The sequence below is a fragment of the Rousettus aegyptiacus genome, unplaced genomic scaffold, assembly GCF_014176215.1.
Source record: "Rousettus aegyptiacus isolate mRouAeg1 unplaced genomic scaffold, mRouAeg1.p scaffold_m13_p_1, whole genome shotgun sequence".
In the NCBI taxonomy this organism is placed as follows: Eukaryota; Metazoa; Chordata; class Mammalia; order Chiroptera; family Pteropodidae; genus Rousettus; species Rousettus aegyptiacus.
The window spans coordinates 71,202,705-71,221,152 of record NW_023416284.1 but is presented as its reverse complement, the minus strand read 5'-3'; the positions used below and the strand labels follow the sequence as shown (position 1 = coordinate 71,221,152).

Here is an 18,448-nt window from a genome sequence, read left to right as displayed (position 1 = left end):
CACTTTTGACATACAAGACAAATGCTTTTCTCTTGTATCTGTAGGTGGCTGTTAGATTTGTCTCATGCCTACTAATGCTGAACAGGAATTGAAATGCCAGGTTGTGAAAGGAAAACTTAAACTGGGTGTTTGCTGGGCACCATTTGGTAGTATTGCATGCCTTTGGTTTGTTTTGGTTAAATTCCAAGATGATACAATCATCTGGCTGTTAAAAACAATTAATTACTTTGTTTTTTACTTAGAGGTATAATGATTCCAGATTTGCAAGTTAGAATGCATTTCGCATTGGGACACTGAAATATGAACAAACATGAGTTAGCCTGTAGGTGAGCATAGCAGATTCCTTGGTCACACCAAGACATGGTTCAGGGAACATTTCTGCGGAGATGTGCAACTTTCTAAACTCCAATTACTAGAAATAATAGAATTATTAACCTACTTGGCCCAAAACAAAGCAAAACTATAACAAATATAAAAAGTAGGGATTTTTTTAGATCCCACTCTCTAATCATAATCTAATTAAATTACAAATCAGTATTAAAAATATGACCCTAAAGCAACTTTTGGAAATTAGGAAACACTCTCCCAGACAAACCTTTGATCAAATAGCAAATCAAAGAGAAATGATAAGTTCTTTAGAAAGCAATAAAAGTTTACGTTATACCCAGATCTTTAGGGTATTTCAGAGGAAAATTTATAACAGTAAACTTTATTTTTATTTGTGAAGAAAAGACCAGCAAAACATCTGCCCCTCAACAAAAAACAAGTGCTAAAGTTAAAAGTTGGAATTAATGGAATAGAAAATAAAAAAGCAGAAAGGCTAAATTAGGCAAACTGGAAAAAGTAAAAACATACAAGATTAGGAATGAGGAAACAGACATGCTCACAGGAATAGGAGAGTTGGAAAGAATTATAAGAATTGTACATGCAGACTAGGACCAAACTTTTTAGAAACAATTTTGGAAATATGGAAGAAATGGACAGTTTTATAAGTAAAATGTAAATGATCAATATTTACTCATAGAAAATTCAAACAGATCAATTACTATGGAAGTCCTAGTTTGTGCCTTTTGTTGTGTCCCTTTTGACATTGGTTCTGAACTTCTTTTATTTTTAAGGAAGTATTATTTTAAAATGCACTAAAATAAGAGGATAATATCCTCCACCTTATGATATCAGGTTTCACTGTGGTCTCCTCTAATAGGGTGTTGCAAAATGTGTTTTTGCTTTAACACATACTTAAAGGTGAAAAGACGGTCGGTATTACGCTGTGTTTTTATTCCAGTTATCTCCAAATACAAGTTAACTTACAGTTCTCTTTAAAGAACAGCATGCAAAGCACTTGCTGATAAAATGAAATGTGTTTCTACATTGGTGGCTAAAGGTAGCTAACTCATTCCGGTCTTGATGGTGGTGGGAGAATTACTTGGTGCCGCTACTCCTGTCAGCTACTTGGTGTTCCAGTCCATTTTGCCATGGCCCCTACTGTAGTCTGTAACAAGCATGAAGCTGCCAGCCTGACTGTTGGATGAAGTCAGTTGAAAGTGTGGGAAGAATGAATGCGCTTGGTACAGTGGTTTTGTCATTTATTTGTGTAGCATGAGTTTACAGTTATTTCTTGTTTAATAACTTTGAATTTTATTTTGGAATAATCTCCTGTGGCAGAAAATGAGCTAATGAGGTATAAAGTTTAATAAAAAATTAAGTACTGAATTTCTGTTTCTCAAGAAAGATGGTGATGAATGTGTAACTCATCTGCTGAAGCAGCATCAATATCTACTTCAAAAGTTTGTAATTATTTTAAGAATACTTTGCCCAAAGACCATGATTTAATATATACAACTGCAGAAGGTGTCATTACATTTTATTCTGTGAAGCATGACTTTTCATTTAGATCACATGACTCTTTAAATCTGTTTCACTCATTTTCAATTAAAAAATTTTTTTTGCACCCGTTTTCAATTTTAAGTTTTTAATACAATATGAAAAGTGAGGTAGTAGCTGTTAATCTGTTGGTTCCATTAGCAGAAGAAAAATTAGCACAGTTAGATTATGCTAATCTTGTATAAATATTACCAGATTCTTTAAATAGAAGTTCAGTTAAATTCTGTACCTGAATGGTTTAATTATTTTAATATAATTCATGGAATCAAAGTAAAGCTTTTACAATAATCCTTCTACTGAAATTTAAGTATTTAATATTGTGAATTCCATTTTAAATTTGTTTAAAAAGTTTATCACCAAAAATAAAAATTTTAAAATAGTTTTATTGAGGTAAAATTCTCATATCAGTTATTTCATACATTTAAGTGCTCAATTGGAACACTTTTAGTAAATTTATACAGTTGCGTAACCATTACTGCCATTCAGTTTTAGACTACTTCTGTCCTCTCCAAACTTCTCTGGTGCCCCTTTGCAGTCAATCTCTACTTTCACATTCAGCCCCAACCACTAAAAATGACTGATTTCTTTCAAACAAAGTGCAATGGAAATAGATATAATTGCCAAATTTTACAAATTTTTTTTATATACATGAAGTAGTTGAACTACATTTTTGTGATGAAGCTGATATTAAATACAAAATATCTGTCAATCTGCAGTATGTATTTTATCTCTTTGCAGTCCATTATCAATCCGATTTTAGACATGTTTTGAGTTTTTGAAGAACTACTTTGTAAATCAGTGCCTATTGATAGTACTGGAAATTTTTGCAAAGGAGTCTTCTAAATTTGGGCTGTATTTTGTTTGAAATCAGGTGGAAATTTTCAATCGAAGTATTCAGTTAATGGAACAAGCATAATATTCAGCTTTTGAAGTTTTACAGATCACAGCTCTGGAAAACAAAGCTTTCAAACAGGAAGGCACTTGAATTAATTCTTATAAAGTAGACACTATGCAAAATAATTAAGAATTCAAACACAGGATAAAGGATTTAATTTTGAAATTTTACAGTTGTACTTGGAATATCCGACTTATGGGAAGAATCTTTTTTGATGAAAATACTATTTTTAATAGAATAAATTTGTATTTCTACCTGAGTTCGAAATAGATTGACTTTTAGAGGGTCTATGATTTTAAAGTATCTAATTTTGATGAAATACTAAAAGGAATCATAAATAGATACAATTTATTTGATGAGGTTTTTTTATAGGTATTTCTCAAAGGTATTACAAGTAAAAAATATTTACATATTTACATATTTCAATATAAAATATATTTTATTTAGAGTTAAAAATATACTACATTTAATAGAATTGTCTCTATGCTTACTAGGTTTTTGAGCCCTGAGGAGAAAGCATCTTCTCATTAAAAATGTGGTCTACAGAAAAGAGTCAATCGAAGAGGTCGATAACCTCAAATTAATTAACCGTGAAATGTGTATTTGAAGATGATTGCAGGAATTTTTATGAAAATAAAAAAAATCCTATTGAATATATATTCTTCATAAAAATAGCAATGACTCAGTATTAGTGACAAACTGATTAAAGTACTTGAATAGATGCCAAGAATAGTTTTCTTTGTCATGTTTTTAAAATTATAAATCAATATAAAGAAGTTTTAAAAAATTGCTTAATAAATACAAACATGTTTTATTTTTTTAATGTTTTATTTTTGAATTGAGCTATTTTCTCAGACCACCAATATAATAAACCAATTTTTTTGTTAATGAAAGTAAATTTTTAAAAATATATGATTTTAATTGTTTACTAGCATCTTTTTTTTTCATTCTCAAATGTGTGATTTGAATGAGAAATTTATGGTCATTTTATGTTTAAGAGTCAGATAATTGCAAAAGGTATTTAAACTTTTCCAGATCATAGGAAAAGATAAGTACCTCTTTAATTCACTTTATGAAGCCAGCATACCTTTAATACCAATATAAGACAATATAATACGATCAAGAAGGTATTATTTTAGGAATATAAATTTGGTTGAATATTAGGAAGTCCAGCTACCTCATCTATTATAAATAAAAATATTAAAAGATAAGTAACATGATCATATCAGTAGTTGCCAAGAAGTCATTTGACAAAGTTCAGTATGATTTCTAATTAAACTCTGAAATTAAGAAGGAATAGCAGGAAACTACTAAGATGTAATAACACCTATTTCTGAAAAAGTAACAACAGACTTCATTAGAAATGGTGAAATGCTAAAACCAATTAAATAAGGATCTAGTTTAGAATGCCTATGACCAGCATTTTTGTTTACTATTATCTTTAATGTCCTAGAAAATGGAAAAGATAACAAATTATATTGCTGATATCTTTACTGGAATAGAAGAGATAAAAGACATGTTTTGGTGCTGCTGAATGACTGTGTATATATGTACCTTTAAATGTGAGACTAAATTAAAAAAGCAGTTAACTCTTGTAGAATTAAAATATTTGAGGAGATGCTGGATGCCTGATGAATATAAAAACTGAAAGCTTTTCTCTGTTTAAGCAAAGCAATGAATATTAAGAAATGAAGGAATTATTCCCTTAAATAAAACCACAACAATATATATAATATGTAAATATCCTACTATTCAAAAATAGAATGGCAGCATGGGTTTTAAAAACCTGTATGAAATGATCATAAAGTTTTACATTGATAAAGAAATACCCTATTATACCTAAAGAAAATAAGAAAAATAAGAATACTATTAAGTCACTATAGTGGACATACTGCTGGCCTAGCAATTGTCAAATAGATTATTGGAACAGAGCAGATTCAGAAATCGATCATTCAGAATAGATAATTGAAAATACAGAAAACTTAATATTTGATACATGTTGCAGTCTAATGGGAAGGTCCTATATTACTTGATAAATTGTTGTTATAGGTAGTTCCCTATCTGGTTAAAATATAACAGGACTCATCATATACTATTTAAAGATAGTTTCTTGGTGGATTAAAAACAAATTAAGAAAACCAAAACCATTAACATTTCATAAGAATATCTAGTAAAGCACACCAACCCGAAGCTTGGGAAACATCCTTAATCAAGCTCGGAAACCCCAGAAGCTGTATAAGAAAAGGAAAACATACACAGTAAAAACCCAAAATGGCTGTGTGTAGAGACAGATGAGTGGCTGAGAAATCAGGGTGATCATTTCATAAACTATATAAATGTCTAACCAATGTACTGTAGACTTGAAACTAATAATAAAATAAAATAAAACTAGTAATCAAATAAATCAGTAGACATCAGCTATATGTGGAAAAATTATTTGTAAAATATATTGCAGGCCAAGTGTTACTATTTCTAATTTATAAAGAGCTCTTATAAATAGGAAATATATAAACTATTCTAAAGCAAAATGGGCAAAGAATATGAATAGACAATTCACAGAGATAAGGTCAATGTGTGCATGTTAGTGTACATCTGTATGTTTAAATGAACACAAAAAGAATTCTTAGAAGACGCCACAGGCTGTTAACTTGGTACATGGGTGAGTGAGGGGCTGATGTGAGCGGAAGTTGGAAAAAATATTATGACACTCTTCTCACAGATTACTGAGGGAGAGAGACATATAGAGTACTCCATAGGTGCCAGAATTGAGGAATAAAGAAATAGCTGAGTTAGAGGAGGGAAGGAAGGCCTGTGTCTCTGAATGGAGAGGACTCTGAGCAGTAACTTATTTACTTCAGTACTGGATTAATGAGATCATTAATTGCTTGCAACTAATGGCACTTCCATGAGATAAATATAGTATTGAGTTTAATAATTATTGCGAGGCCCTCAGAAAAAGACATCACATGACTGCAGTTACTGCTTAAACTGGTCTTCTTAAAGGTGAAGGAATTAAGAAGTATAAGTTAGTAGTTAAAAAATAGTCACAAGGATGGGAATTAAAGTATAGGGAATATAGTCAGTAATATTGTAATAACTATGTATAGTGCCAGGTGGGTACTAGACTTATCAGGGGGATCACTTTGTAAATTATATAAATGTCTTATAGCAAACTTTTTTTTTTATAAGTAGGAAGAGTATATTCTAAAATAATGATATAGTATAATAAATGTGTAGTATGGTAAATACATAAGCCAGTAAGAGTATACTCTAAAGTAATAATAAAGTATACTATAGTGTATGTATAGTATAGTAAATACATAAGCCGGTAACAGTCATTTTTATCACTATCAAGTAGTATGTATTGTACATAATTGTGTGTGTTATACTTTTATATGACTGGCAGTGCAGTAGGTTTATTTACACCATCATCACCACAAAACACGAGGAATGCCTTGCACTATGATATTACGACGGCTCTGATGTCACAAGCAGATAGGAATTTTCCAGCTCCGTTGTAATCATGAGACCGCTGTCGCACATATGGTCCGTTGTTGACCGAAACGTCTTGTGTGTCAGCACATGACTGTATTCTGGTCAGGTTTTTCTTGTTGGGACTTAGCCGGTTTCGGCTTGTTCTGTGAGATATTGAGATGCTGTTGCATGTGTGAAATAGAACCGAATGACATGTCCCCAGCTTTTTAAAACCTTGTTAGCAAGTCTGAGGTAACTGGATGAAAATTTCTGGGTTATAGTTTGACTTTCCATGTAATTTGACTTTCATGTTAGCCTGAGTTTATCTCTGGCATAGTTTCTATCACATTATTTTGTAATGTTCTTAGTCCCCTTTTGTATTGTCTTTCTCTTAGTTCTATACTCAATACTCTCAACAAATGTTGAATCGAATGTGTAAGATGAGCACCGTTAGCTGCAACAGAAAAATGCAAATGAGATTGTAGTTGTGTGGAAATGAGAAATCACCACATTGTCAGTGGCAGAGTACCATGACCTTTGCCTTAAATCTTTTCCTGTGGAGAAAGAATTGCACCTATTGCAGAAGCTAGTTTCCTAATACTTGTGTTTTTTTATCTGATTTCTTGAAACTGAACAAATCATTAAAAATTTTTTTTGTGTGTTTTAACACAGAATATAACTAAGATGTCACATCTAAGGTATGTGTTACTAATTTACTTATTAAGGTAGATTAGAAGAGTAATTTCAATAGCACAAAAATGAATCTTGATTTTTCTTTATATTAATTGTTTAGAAAGATAAAAACAATTTTGTAAATTGTGGCTGGATTTTGACTTCTCAGTTTGAGATCGCAAATGTTACATTTATTTTTATAGTCTAAAAAAAGCAGTTCCTTCTTAGATTTATTTGGGAACTTTTATTTACCCTTTAAATATTGGTGTTCCTTTGGGTTCTCTTTTGATTCCTTTCTTTTCACTTCCCGTCTTCCTTCCTTCTTAGATGAATAACGTTGACTGAGTTCCTACCATGTATCAGGACAGGGCCGTGCTGTACAGTGAACTAGTTGTGTACTACACAATTCCAGGAGATGACATTCACTGCACCACCACCAAGACCTAGATAATGCCATCAGGTATTGTGCTAGCTAATTAACAACATCTCATTTCCCTCATAACAACCTATGAGATGAATATCATCATTCTTATTTTATAGATGAGAAAGCTGAGTTTGGGGTGTGTTAAAACTTGTTTAAGCTTGCATAATAATGAGTGAGTGATAGAGTTTGTGAGAGTCCAAAGCCTCTGATTCAACAGTAGGCTACCTTTTGTGGGTGATCTCAGCTCTTGGTCCTCTCATCCATGACCACAACCCGAAGGATGGTAATTCCTAAAAGATTCTCCTCCCTATACTCTCCTTTCTCTGTTGCTGGCCTACTAGACAACTTTTCCAGCATACCCTCAGATTCCTCAGGATTAAAATAGAATCATCATTATTTTCTTATGACTGTGCCTTCTTTATTCCTAACCTCATTTAGTGGCACCAACAGCCCAGGCTCTTCTCTCTCCCTTATCTCCCTCATCCAATCAGATATCAGGTCCTATCAGTTCTGTTTCTGAAATCTCTCTTCTTTTGTTCCCTTCTTTTTCATGCCAGTTTCACCACTGTTAGTTCAGGCCCTCTTTGTTTTATTCTGAATGGATCTACTCCGTCTGAATTAAGAAAATTGTGACCTAAAGTCTCATATCTCTAGGCCTCGCAATGGCTGTTGCCTCTGACTGGTTCACCTTTTCCCACCTTCCCCAGTTGGCTACTTAAAGACTCAGCTTTAAGGCACTTTTTCAGGGATTCCTTCTTTGATTCTTTTCATTAAGCCCTTTCCTTAAGTTAAATTATTTTTTTTCCTGCTCCCATGGCACATCATGTGTAAGTCTATCACATCACTCATCACAGTACCCTGAGAATTGATTTGCTTGCCTGAGTCCTTCCTTGGACTTATCTTTGTCTTCCCAGCATCTAGCAGCTTTTCTGGGAGGAGATCAATAAATGCTTGAGAGAATGAATGAATGCACACAGTGGACTCGTTAGGCAGATCGGAAAGAACTGTTCACATAATACGATAGTGTTCTACATGTTTATTTAGCCCTACTAAAGTCTGAATGCAGTTTTTATAAACTTGTGTGGTTGAACATAATGCTGATGTTTTTAAATTATACAAAAGATTTTTTTCTTCCTCCTGCCATTTACAAAAGCAGGCAGCATGATTATTGCTTAACCCATATTCGTATTGGCCGCAGCTTCTTCCCTTATTCTGTCGATAGGAGATTATAACTCAATTGCATGACAATTTAAAATGTGGACTCTGTTGAACTTCGGTTTAGGGTGCCAAACTTTTGCATCAACACTAATGAATAAACTAACCTCTTAGAATGTGCTTTGTTTATCTTTCCTGATTCCTGTCCATCAACAATGGTTACTACACCAAGAAAATACCTTGAGGTTGATTATCTCAGCGCCTCAGCTGCTGCTGAATTTGAAGTTAGACATCTGTGGAGTGGTGTTCATTAACATGTACCTTCTTCATCTTATACAGATATATGTCTTGTCCTAGCTCTGCCCTATCTGGTTCAAACCAGCCTCTTAAATCTCCATGGACATCAGTTCCCTTATCTTTAAAATTAGCATTTGGACTAAACTAGCTAGGAGAACTTTTCAAATGCAGATGTCCTCTATTCTATTACTTTGGGCCCCTACTGTATGTTCTCTTTCTGTCTTCTTTCCCTTGTCCACCATCCCTTCCTCCCTCACCAGTGGACTGGTCCTGCCTGTCTGTCCTACCACTATATACATCGATAGGCTGTGTTTTTCAATATGAAGAGCTTTTCTTCAATATGAAGAGCTTGAGGAGCAGTTCGCTTTTGTGCTATCCTTTCACTGGCACACTCAGATCTCTTCCACAAAGGGTTTGTGAGTCTCTTCCTTTTAAGAAGCACATTCCTGATTGCATTTGCAAAAGTAGAGTGAGGTTGCAGAGTGAACAGAGGAAGATTCCTGGATTAGAGTAAGAACGTTTATAATTGTAACAGATTTGGAACTGTGATTGTGACTGCAGTGAGACATGAAGAGTGACTAGGTATATAATCTGTTAAAAATATCACAGAAATTAAGTATGTAAGGTTTTGGAGTGAGGAAAGCACATTATAATCCCCCAGAGCTTCCAGATGACTTTGTTACATTTTCCTTAAATGAGAGTACAACCTGTTAGGTTACCGAGCATTTCCCACATAATTTGTTGACAAAGCACTTCAGGTAAAGTCATTGTTTCATAAAGGTGCGCCTGTTTTTTTAATGAGGTAAACTAAGGCTGTCCTGATTTCATTTGCCTGTGTTCTAATTTTATCATTAGACACAAAAGGACAAATCAGGTACAAGGTTTTTTTGATGAGATGTACATGGGAAGTGTTTCTATCAAAACAATCCTTTGGCAAGATGGAAAGGCATGTCTGGGCTGTTGGAAGTAGAAGAGAAAAAGCTGGAAAGGAGGGAGACAAAGGTACTGTAGGGGGGCACGTCTAGGAGGACGCGTGCAGAGAAGCAGCAAGCTCGGAAGGCCAAGAGGTGACATATCCCTTCTGGGCGGAATGCAGGACACTATGGGCTGCTGCTGGACACCCAGCTCTGGATTTCTGCGGCAGCCGTATCAGAAGGACAAGAGAGAGGTCCTGACCAGTGGAGAAAGCCGAGGAGGACTAGATTGCTCCGGAGCTCCTGCGGTCGGTTCGGACAGGGTTAAGACCATCACCTGCAGTTAAAGTGCGACCCAGATGGGAAGTAGGAAGTGCCGCAGCTGAGCTTCCTGTATAAATAAACGCGCGGCTCCCAGCGCTGCCGCTGGCGAGCTGCGCCCTACACTCTGCAAAGCTCTCGGGCACCGCAGCAACTCCAAAGGCAGGAGGCGGTTGGTTATAGGTCCTCCTCCTACTCCTTCTGCGGCCCAATAGTTCTGAGAGCCCGAGTCTGCTACAGTCCTGCAGAGCGCAAAGCTGTCAGCCGCAGAGCACGAAGGAAGAGGGAGAGAATGAAACAGCTCCTCCTCCCCGGGGTGTGAGCAGCCCCGGCTGGCGGTGCGCGCGCGGGAGGCTGCTGAAGCCCGGCTGCCGCCGGAGGAACGTAGCTCTCCTGCCAGGTAGGTTTAGCGAGCTTTTTAGACGCTGCAGGCATTGCAAGACGGGAATGGTGTTGCGCTGAGGAAAGAAAAAAGGACGACACTATGATACCACGATTTTCTGCTTTATTTGCTGCCTCTAGTGCTTCCAGCCATACAGATCTGAATTCATTCTACATGTCTTAAACACCTGTTAACTTAATAATAGGTGTCTTTGTAAAGGTAAAATAAACTAGTTTCATTTCTACTATAATACTCTCTACAGAACGTATTGTAAAAATGGAAGGTTAGATCAAACCTCCCAATGTCTTCGGGGGAGACCAAAAGTTGGCAAAACCTCAGACGTTTGCCTTCTGTTACGAGCAATGCACAGCAATATGTTGACATACAGAGATATGAATAAGATATTATCCATGAGATCTTGGCCATACAGTATACTGATTATTTTGTCAGGTAATTGCTGACGAAACAGTGACATTCTCATCTTATGCTGCTTTTCTCAAATTTAAGTTAAAATGAAACTGCTTCCTGCTGTTTTAGCAGAGAAAAAGGATCTTTAGCTTATCCTTTTCAGAGTACCTTTTGCTTTTCTTAATTAGTTTCAGGGATTCTGCTGTAAGTCTGCTCCTGATGCATATAATTCTCACATTCAGATTTCTCAGAAATGAAATCTCCATTCTAGGAAAATGTTTTCTATCTTCGTGTGTCCACTAGAGCCTCTCACTTTCTTTTTGCCCCATACGTATCTTATCAAAACATTAGTTGGGGCACCCAATAGGACTATCTGTCTTCTTCTAACTTGGCATTTCTCAATATTTATTTGAACATTTTCAGATATGAATTAAAGAAAAATGTATCTAACATTTCTGAAGCAGCAGATTGGGGGTGTCTAAGCAGAAGCAAAATAAATGAGCTTCGAGATGACTCAGTTTTTAGGGTGTGGGTGAGAGACAGAAGGAACCCAGCCAGTCTTCACTGAGTTGCTAGCTAATTAAAGTATCTGGCTGCTGCAGCTTTCACTGAGATGACCCTCTTGATCCCTGGTCCTTTTCACTTCTAATTCCTCCTCCTCCTTACTCAGTCCTCCTTTCCCAGTCCTAGTCCTTTTCTTGGGTAGCAGTCCCTTAAGTATTTCTGAAACTATTTGAGGAGAAGAGAAGGGGAGAAAAAGTAAAATAGCTATAGTGGATCCACAAAGCCACTTGGAGAGAATTGTATTAGGAAATCCAAGGCCACGTTTTCCTCCAACTGCTGCCTTACTCTTGCACACTTGTGACTGGTATCTCATTCTTTCTGGTGGGCATAAACAGAAAAATAGGAAAGAAAAAAAGATCTGTATCAGAAATAGCCTCTGACTAATTGAAACTGTAAATGTGTATAGAGAATGTAAAAAAGATGTCAAGTCGCAGAATCAAGTTGCTTGACTTTTTATTTAAAACAAATAGAAAAAAAAAAAAAAACCTGAACCAAAAATCCCCCTAACCAATCACCCTAGATAACTTGCTTCTACACGACTGTGCTGGAAGTGAGGTTTGAGTGTGGTCAAACACTGCATTTACCCAGAGTTTTACAAATATTTACAGTCATCTATGCCAAATATCTTTGTGCTGAGCCCCAAGAACATTCTCAGCATTCAAAAGCCTTATTCTCATGAATGGTTTCAGTTCATTGGCAATTTAAAGGCATCCAGACTTCCAAACTAGGTCAATTTAAGACATTAAAATAATAGTAGTAGTAGTAATAATAATAATAATAATAATAATAATAATAATAAGTTTTTGGGTCCCCCAGGTTATGAACCAAGTTTTCAGAGCCAAACTCTACATCAGAGAAAAAATTATGCTCTATCGAGAAAGGAAAAAGCTTATTTTATCTATATAATAAGACCATTTAGCTTCCTGGAAACTATCTATCTTTTTCAATAATGAATACATTTAATCTGAGAAAGTATATTTAAATTTTCCATTTCAAAAAGTAATTTCAATATTTGAGATGTTTAGAAACATTTACAAAGATATCAGAATTATTTCTCTGTAGTGTTTCTGCTAATTCTAGCTTATGTGCTTCCCCTAGCCTTGACTAATGATTACTTTCTTGTTAAGTGAGGTTCTTGGTGTTTGAAATTTCAAGTTTGAGGTAGTGGTCAGGAATCATGCTGAACCCAGATGTTGATGGAGAAACAAAGTCCAAACAGTTTTGGGACTAAACTTTGTGCAATTGATTAGTTTAGATATGGGAAAGAGGCCAAGCTGCCCCACAAGTCACACTTTCTACTCTGAACTATGTGGAGTAGGTATTTGCAGCCTCTGCTCCTGAGGGCTGAGACCTTTTTTCAGGGATGCCTACCTTAATTTATAGAAGTTCCTTAGCTACAGCAAATTATTGATATTTTCAGCATTTGAATTGCTGGGAGTGAAAATAGATGAGAACTAGTCCTTTACTATTTTCTCTCTTTTACGTACATTCAGGGAAGTTATCCACTGTACTATTGAGTGACTGTTGTTTGCCAGGTGTACGCTAGGTGCTGAGGATATAAAGATGTACAAAATGGCCTCTGTCCTGAAAGAATTCACAGGAGTTTGGAAGTGACTTTGAACTAGAGCGATAGTTCTAAATAAACGTTTTACCTAGGCAAGAAAAATACTTTGAGTTTGTCATCTTTATCAGGGTTTTCCTGATGTTACCTGAGCGAGCATTCAGTAACTTGAAGAGCCATAAGAGCATTGAAGTTAATTGATTTGATTATTTTAATTTTAATTTGTTATTTCACTTTTAGGTGTGTAGTGATGTTTTATTTTTATTAACTTTGGCATTTGCTATTTATTTGGTCAATGAGTACTTCTAAACCCAGTGCATACTGTAGTAGTTATTTTAAAAATGGAAAATAGTACATTAAAGAGAGTAAAAGTGACCAATGCTTTTTCAGCATAGAATAAGAAATGTCTCATCTGTGACTGGATCCCTTCCTTGAACTGAAAACACAACAGCCTAAGTGAAACGCATTTCTCTTATTCACAGCAGGAGATACTTCTGATCACATGGCTTGTAGTATCTATTAAAGAACATACTTAGAAAGCCATGTCTTGTTGGTTTTTAATTCCTCCATAGTCATGAATTTGAGTCCCAGACCTTTAGTCAACTGGTTCTTTGTCTTTCTTGGGAAGAAGAACAAGATATCTCATTTCTGTCTTTGCCGGACTGTGACTGAAGCTATAAGCCCACAAATTGTCCTATGTACAATGATAAGAAACGATCTGTTGACATCTCCTCAATTAACCTACTCTTTACAAATGGGGACTAGATTTAAGCACCATTATATCCCAGAACCTAACACCTGTGGAATTCAGTTCTTTGTGGGTTGACTTTGTTTTCTGTGTTATTGGTTCCTTAAGAAACTGACTTGGCAAAGATGTACGAAAATACACATCCTGTATGTACCTTGCTTAGTAGGGGATGGAGGACATTCCTCTCCCAAACCGGTTTTAAACTTGTTTCTAATTAAAATTTCTATATACAACTTTTAACTTTCATAGCAGAGTAACCTTTACACATGCTTTTATTCATTTGAAGAAACAATTTTGATTTAGATATTCATGCTTTAGCAACTGTAGTTTCCTGGTAACGTCATAACCCAAGAAACCAGCCTTTCTCTTGCTCTATGGACCTTTCTGAAATAACACTTCTCCTTGATCTGTTAATTACATCATTGTCTGACCTGCCTTTAAGTGTCGTTCCTTCCTGCTTCTGAGCTTTGTTGTTATGCCAGGCAGGGGGAAGAAAATTATTCAGCAGGGCTGTATGAATAATTGTGGGAGGCAAGGGAACCATTGATTTAAAAAGGGGTGGGCAGGGTACATGGTGGTGTCAAGGAGGGAGCTACCATGGTGAATGTAAAATTATAATGCCAAAAATATCATTGCACTTTTATTCTCATATTCACTCTTACCTTCTTTGCTAAGTTTTTATTGTTAGGAAAGCTGGGAATGGATTTCCTCCTCTTGGGCTTTCCCCTGTAGTGGTAATGAGAGCATAGAAAGCAAGAAAAAAGAAATGTGCTTTTTAGAAAAAAGGATCAGCATTTTGCCAGTGTTAAAACTTGGCATTCCAGATGTTCTGTATACTCTGTAGGGTTTAGAGTTAGTTTATCACAATGTTATGTGCTTTGTTGGCCATGATCTCATATTTCTTTTCATATACTTTGCCTATATATTTTGTAGGAAAAAATATAAAAATTGGATCTTATTATTCTCACCATAAGAAAATTATAACCGAGGGGATAGATGTGTTAACTAACCTTATTATGGTAATCATTTCACAAAATATATGTATTAAATTTTATATTGCACACCTTAAACTTATACAATGTTATGTATCAATTATGGCAATACAGCTGAAAAAAATTAGGTCTTCTTAAAATAGTTGTAACAGAATTTATTCATACCCTAATTTAAAATAGCAAAGACATTGTCTAGAAAACAGTCTTGCTAATATTTAAGGTGCTCATCCTAATAGAGTGTCTGTCCTTTTCACCCACAAAACAAGTTAATATCAGTTCCATTTTTAGAAGATACAGGTCTTCAGGTTACAAAGTTATGATCTTATTACTATCCTGGAAACTGATGAGATGGAGATGTTAAAACTAAGGAATCATAGGCTGAAGTATTTTTCCATATCTTGATTTTCTCCAAATGAAGCTTTGAAATGGTGGGGAAGAGAACATGATTTCCTTTTTATCACATGAAGCTCAATGATAAACTGTTTTATAATGCTGCTATCTCACAAAGCCTGAGGTAAAGATTTACTTCTGTCACATTGTAGAATTAAATATTTCTTGGGTTTGTTTATTCTAGAGATTAGTTTCTAATTTGGAACTAAGACCTAAACTCAGATCAGCTGGATTTTTATGTTGATATTCTGTTACAACAGCAATATCCTGGTGATTCGTTTTAGTAGCTTTCTATTTCTTTTAGTCTCTTTAATTATGCTTTATTAATTTATCTAAATTTTAAAGTTTTTGCAGAAGGGATAAAAATTCCTAAATCACTGGATAAGTGTCCTAGTAAAAATTATCCTTTTCAACCACATTATCTTTTTGTGCAATGGAATAACTACTATAATTTTAGGTAGTGAAACAAGTATAAATACATTAGTTAAAAATGCTTTGAATATTGGCTCTCCCACCCTTGCATTTTTAAAGCAGATTGCTTTTTCAGTCCACCAGCAGAATATGAAAATTCCTTATACATCCTGTGCTTCCAGCACTACTTCTGAAGTATTCCTTTTTTTGGCAATTCTAATGAAAACACATGAGGGAAAAAGTGACTCCCATTTGTTCCTACTAGATAGTACTTGCTTTTCATATAAGGAACACTTTATAGTGCAAGAGACCCTCAGAATAGAACTGCTGATTTCCCCCCTCCTCTAAAGCACAATGAGATGTTTTAAAGTGGTTTTCCTTCTTTGTACACCCCAGCCAGTCTGTTCTATTCTGTGGTTAGTTATAGTGGAGCAAGTGATACTTCCATAATTTGGATGAAGTCTGCCTTCACCACCCCACACAACCTTGACATCGACTTTAGAAAGTTTAAACCTGAAGGCAGCTGTCGGTTTCTTTTTTCCAACATGCCCTTTGCATTTTCTGCCAAAATTCTTTTCTCATTGGGTTCTTGACACGCAGCAAGAGGCTTGATCACATTTGTAATAATTGTAAAAGTAATTATAATCGTTACCGTTTTAAATCAAGCAGTAATCTGGAACATTCAAATGACTTTGTTATTTTAGGTAAAACGAGAAATATGAAGTAAAACAAGTTGAACAAGAATGAGTTACAGGCTCTCTGGAAGGAAAACATCTTGAGACCTGGAGGGGAGTAGTGTGGACTGTCAGTGTGCCCATGAGGATGTGGTCCCATGAAAGGGTCAGGAGGAGCGCGTGCGTGTGGTCAGTCTTCCTGTGGGCACTCCCTCTAAATCTCATGCCATTTGCTAGTAGTTTGGCTGTGAGGGCTGAGTTTCTACTGGTGATTTCATGCTGTGGAGACTGGTGAATCTTAAGACATAAATAAGGAAACACTAGAACACCATGGAACCATTCACAAGCATCTCAAGTGTGGGGGAATTCATTAGGGAACATCAGCATTCTCCTGATTATTTCTTGAAGAGCTTGATATCTAATGAATCAATGGTAAAAAGCTTTTGATACTCTTTTTTTTTTATGATGTGCTCACTATGTATCATTTACTTTTAAAATATTCATTCTTCATTTTACCCACAGTGAAAAACCAAAGGGCTTGTTTTCAAATTGTGCATGGTGAATGCTTCAGCTTTTGTGACGGTACCTGGAAGGCTGCTGGGGTAAAGGTCAACAGTACCTGTCCTTGGCCTCCCAGCATTGCTTCAACCAGCACTTGTCTTCCTTATCTGTTTTATAGAGTGGCAATTTACTTAAGATTTTGTTTTCATAAAATTCTATTGCTTAAAAAATGTTTGGAAGCCATCATTTTAGGGAATTGGTGTTATTGTACACAGAACAATAAATCACTTCTTTTTGAAGAATCATTTTGGATTGTTCACATCTCAGAGATGAAATATGTGACTCCTTTTCTCTCTTCACTGAGTCACAAGTACTGCCTAGACTGGAATTCTTGGATTTTTTTTTTTTTAACAGAATAGGTCTCTAGTAAAAAGTTTTTATGTCATAAAATATTTTAATACGTAAAATATATTTTTAAAATTTATATATATTTTAAACCACTTTATTGCGATATTATTGACAGAAAGCTACACATATTTGATGTATACAATTTGATAAGTTTGGAGATGAGCATACACTCATGGAACAATGTAATGCTTAGAGTTAAAAATACTGTCTTGTATACTTAAAAATTTGCTAAGAGGGTAAATCTTATATTGAGTACAAATAAAAAGGGCAGGAGGAAATTTTCGGAGATGATAGATATATTTTTATAACTTTGATTTTGTAACCTATATGCATGTAACTCACAAATTAAGAAATAAAAACTTAAGTATATGGCAAGACACAAGATGATGTTTCAGATGGCCTTGAGTAACACAATTTCTAGTTCTACTAACAAAAGAAGGTTGTTTCTGAGATATGCCTTTTAAGAGGTATCCAATTATGTCTTTGCTTTTTGAGTACATTAAAAATTTATCTTGTTTAATGTCTCCTTCTAAAAATAATATAAGTTGAGACTCAGAAATAATTAACTTTCTTGAAGAATATCTAGATTTCTTATTGGGTTGGAGCAACAGGAGTTATCTATTCATAACAGCTTTCCTCAGATGGGCTTAGCAGGATAATTGACATTTGGGGAATGGGATGGTTTGGGCCTGTATTATTTCTCATCTTTCCCTCTTAGGAAGCAGTTACAGGCTATATTTCTTCTTGTTTGACTTGGGATTTCTTTTTTGGGGGGGGGGAAGATAATTCAGAATATGTTGCATGAACAGTGTTGGGAAAATAGAGATTAGTAATTGGGGGAGATTAATGAGCTTCTTTGTACTGTGAACTGGAGAGTCTTGAAGAAACAAATGGGTGATACCTGTCTAAGCATAGACTAGGAAGAAGAAAAGAGAGGTACAATCATTCATTTTTACCTCTAATTGACTCTAACGAGAGATTTTTTCTTTTAAACTTTAAAATCCTGAATTTGATATGTGGGTTTCTTGGAATTTAAATTGTTCTGGGACGATAACTCATTAACAGTTAATTGAATAAGAACACTGTGTCTTGAACCTTATTAGGTCTTTCCCAAGAAATATCATATTAGAAGCCAATCATTGGTTGCTTCCTATTTAATTTATTTTTAATCAAGTCTTCTACTACCATCAATGAGTTAGGTGAAACATCTTGAACACTTCAGGTTACTAGTTAGTAAATGTTGACATTTTCTGGTATGACATTCAGAAATTCAGTGCAGTTAGATCTCAGATTTTTTTCTTTCCACCTGTTCCAATTGGTTTGTCCTTCCATTATTTTAGCACTTCTATACCTACATATTGGGACTTAAGCCA

General features: G+C 35.1%; 1 protein-coding gene across 3 annotated transcripts in view; it reads left to right on the top strand.

Moving 5' to 3' along the window:
• Positions 1 to 18,448, top strand: part of RNF144B (ring finger protein 144B) — a 143,613-nt gene that overhangs the window by 64,186 nt on the left and 60,979 nt on the right. Inside the window, exon 1 of one of the 3 annotated variants that reach the window (XM_016155873.2) lies at positions 10,123 to 10,436. The exons of the other annotated variants lie outside the window; for them this stretch is intronic. The gene's annotated coding sequence lies outside the window, so the exon portion shown is untranslated. Of the gene's footprint in view, positions 1 to 10,122; positions 10,437 to 18,448 lie in introns of those variants that run through there. 3 annotated transcript variants of the gene reach the window in all.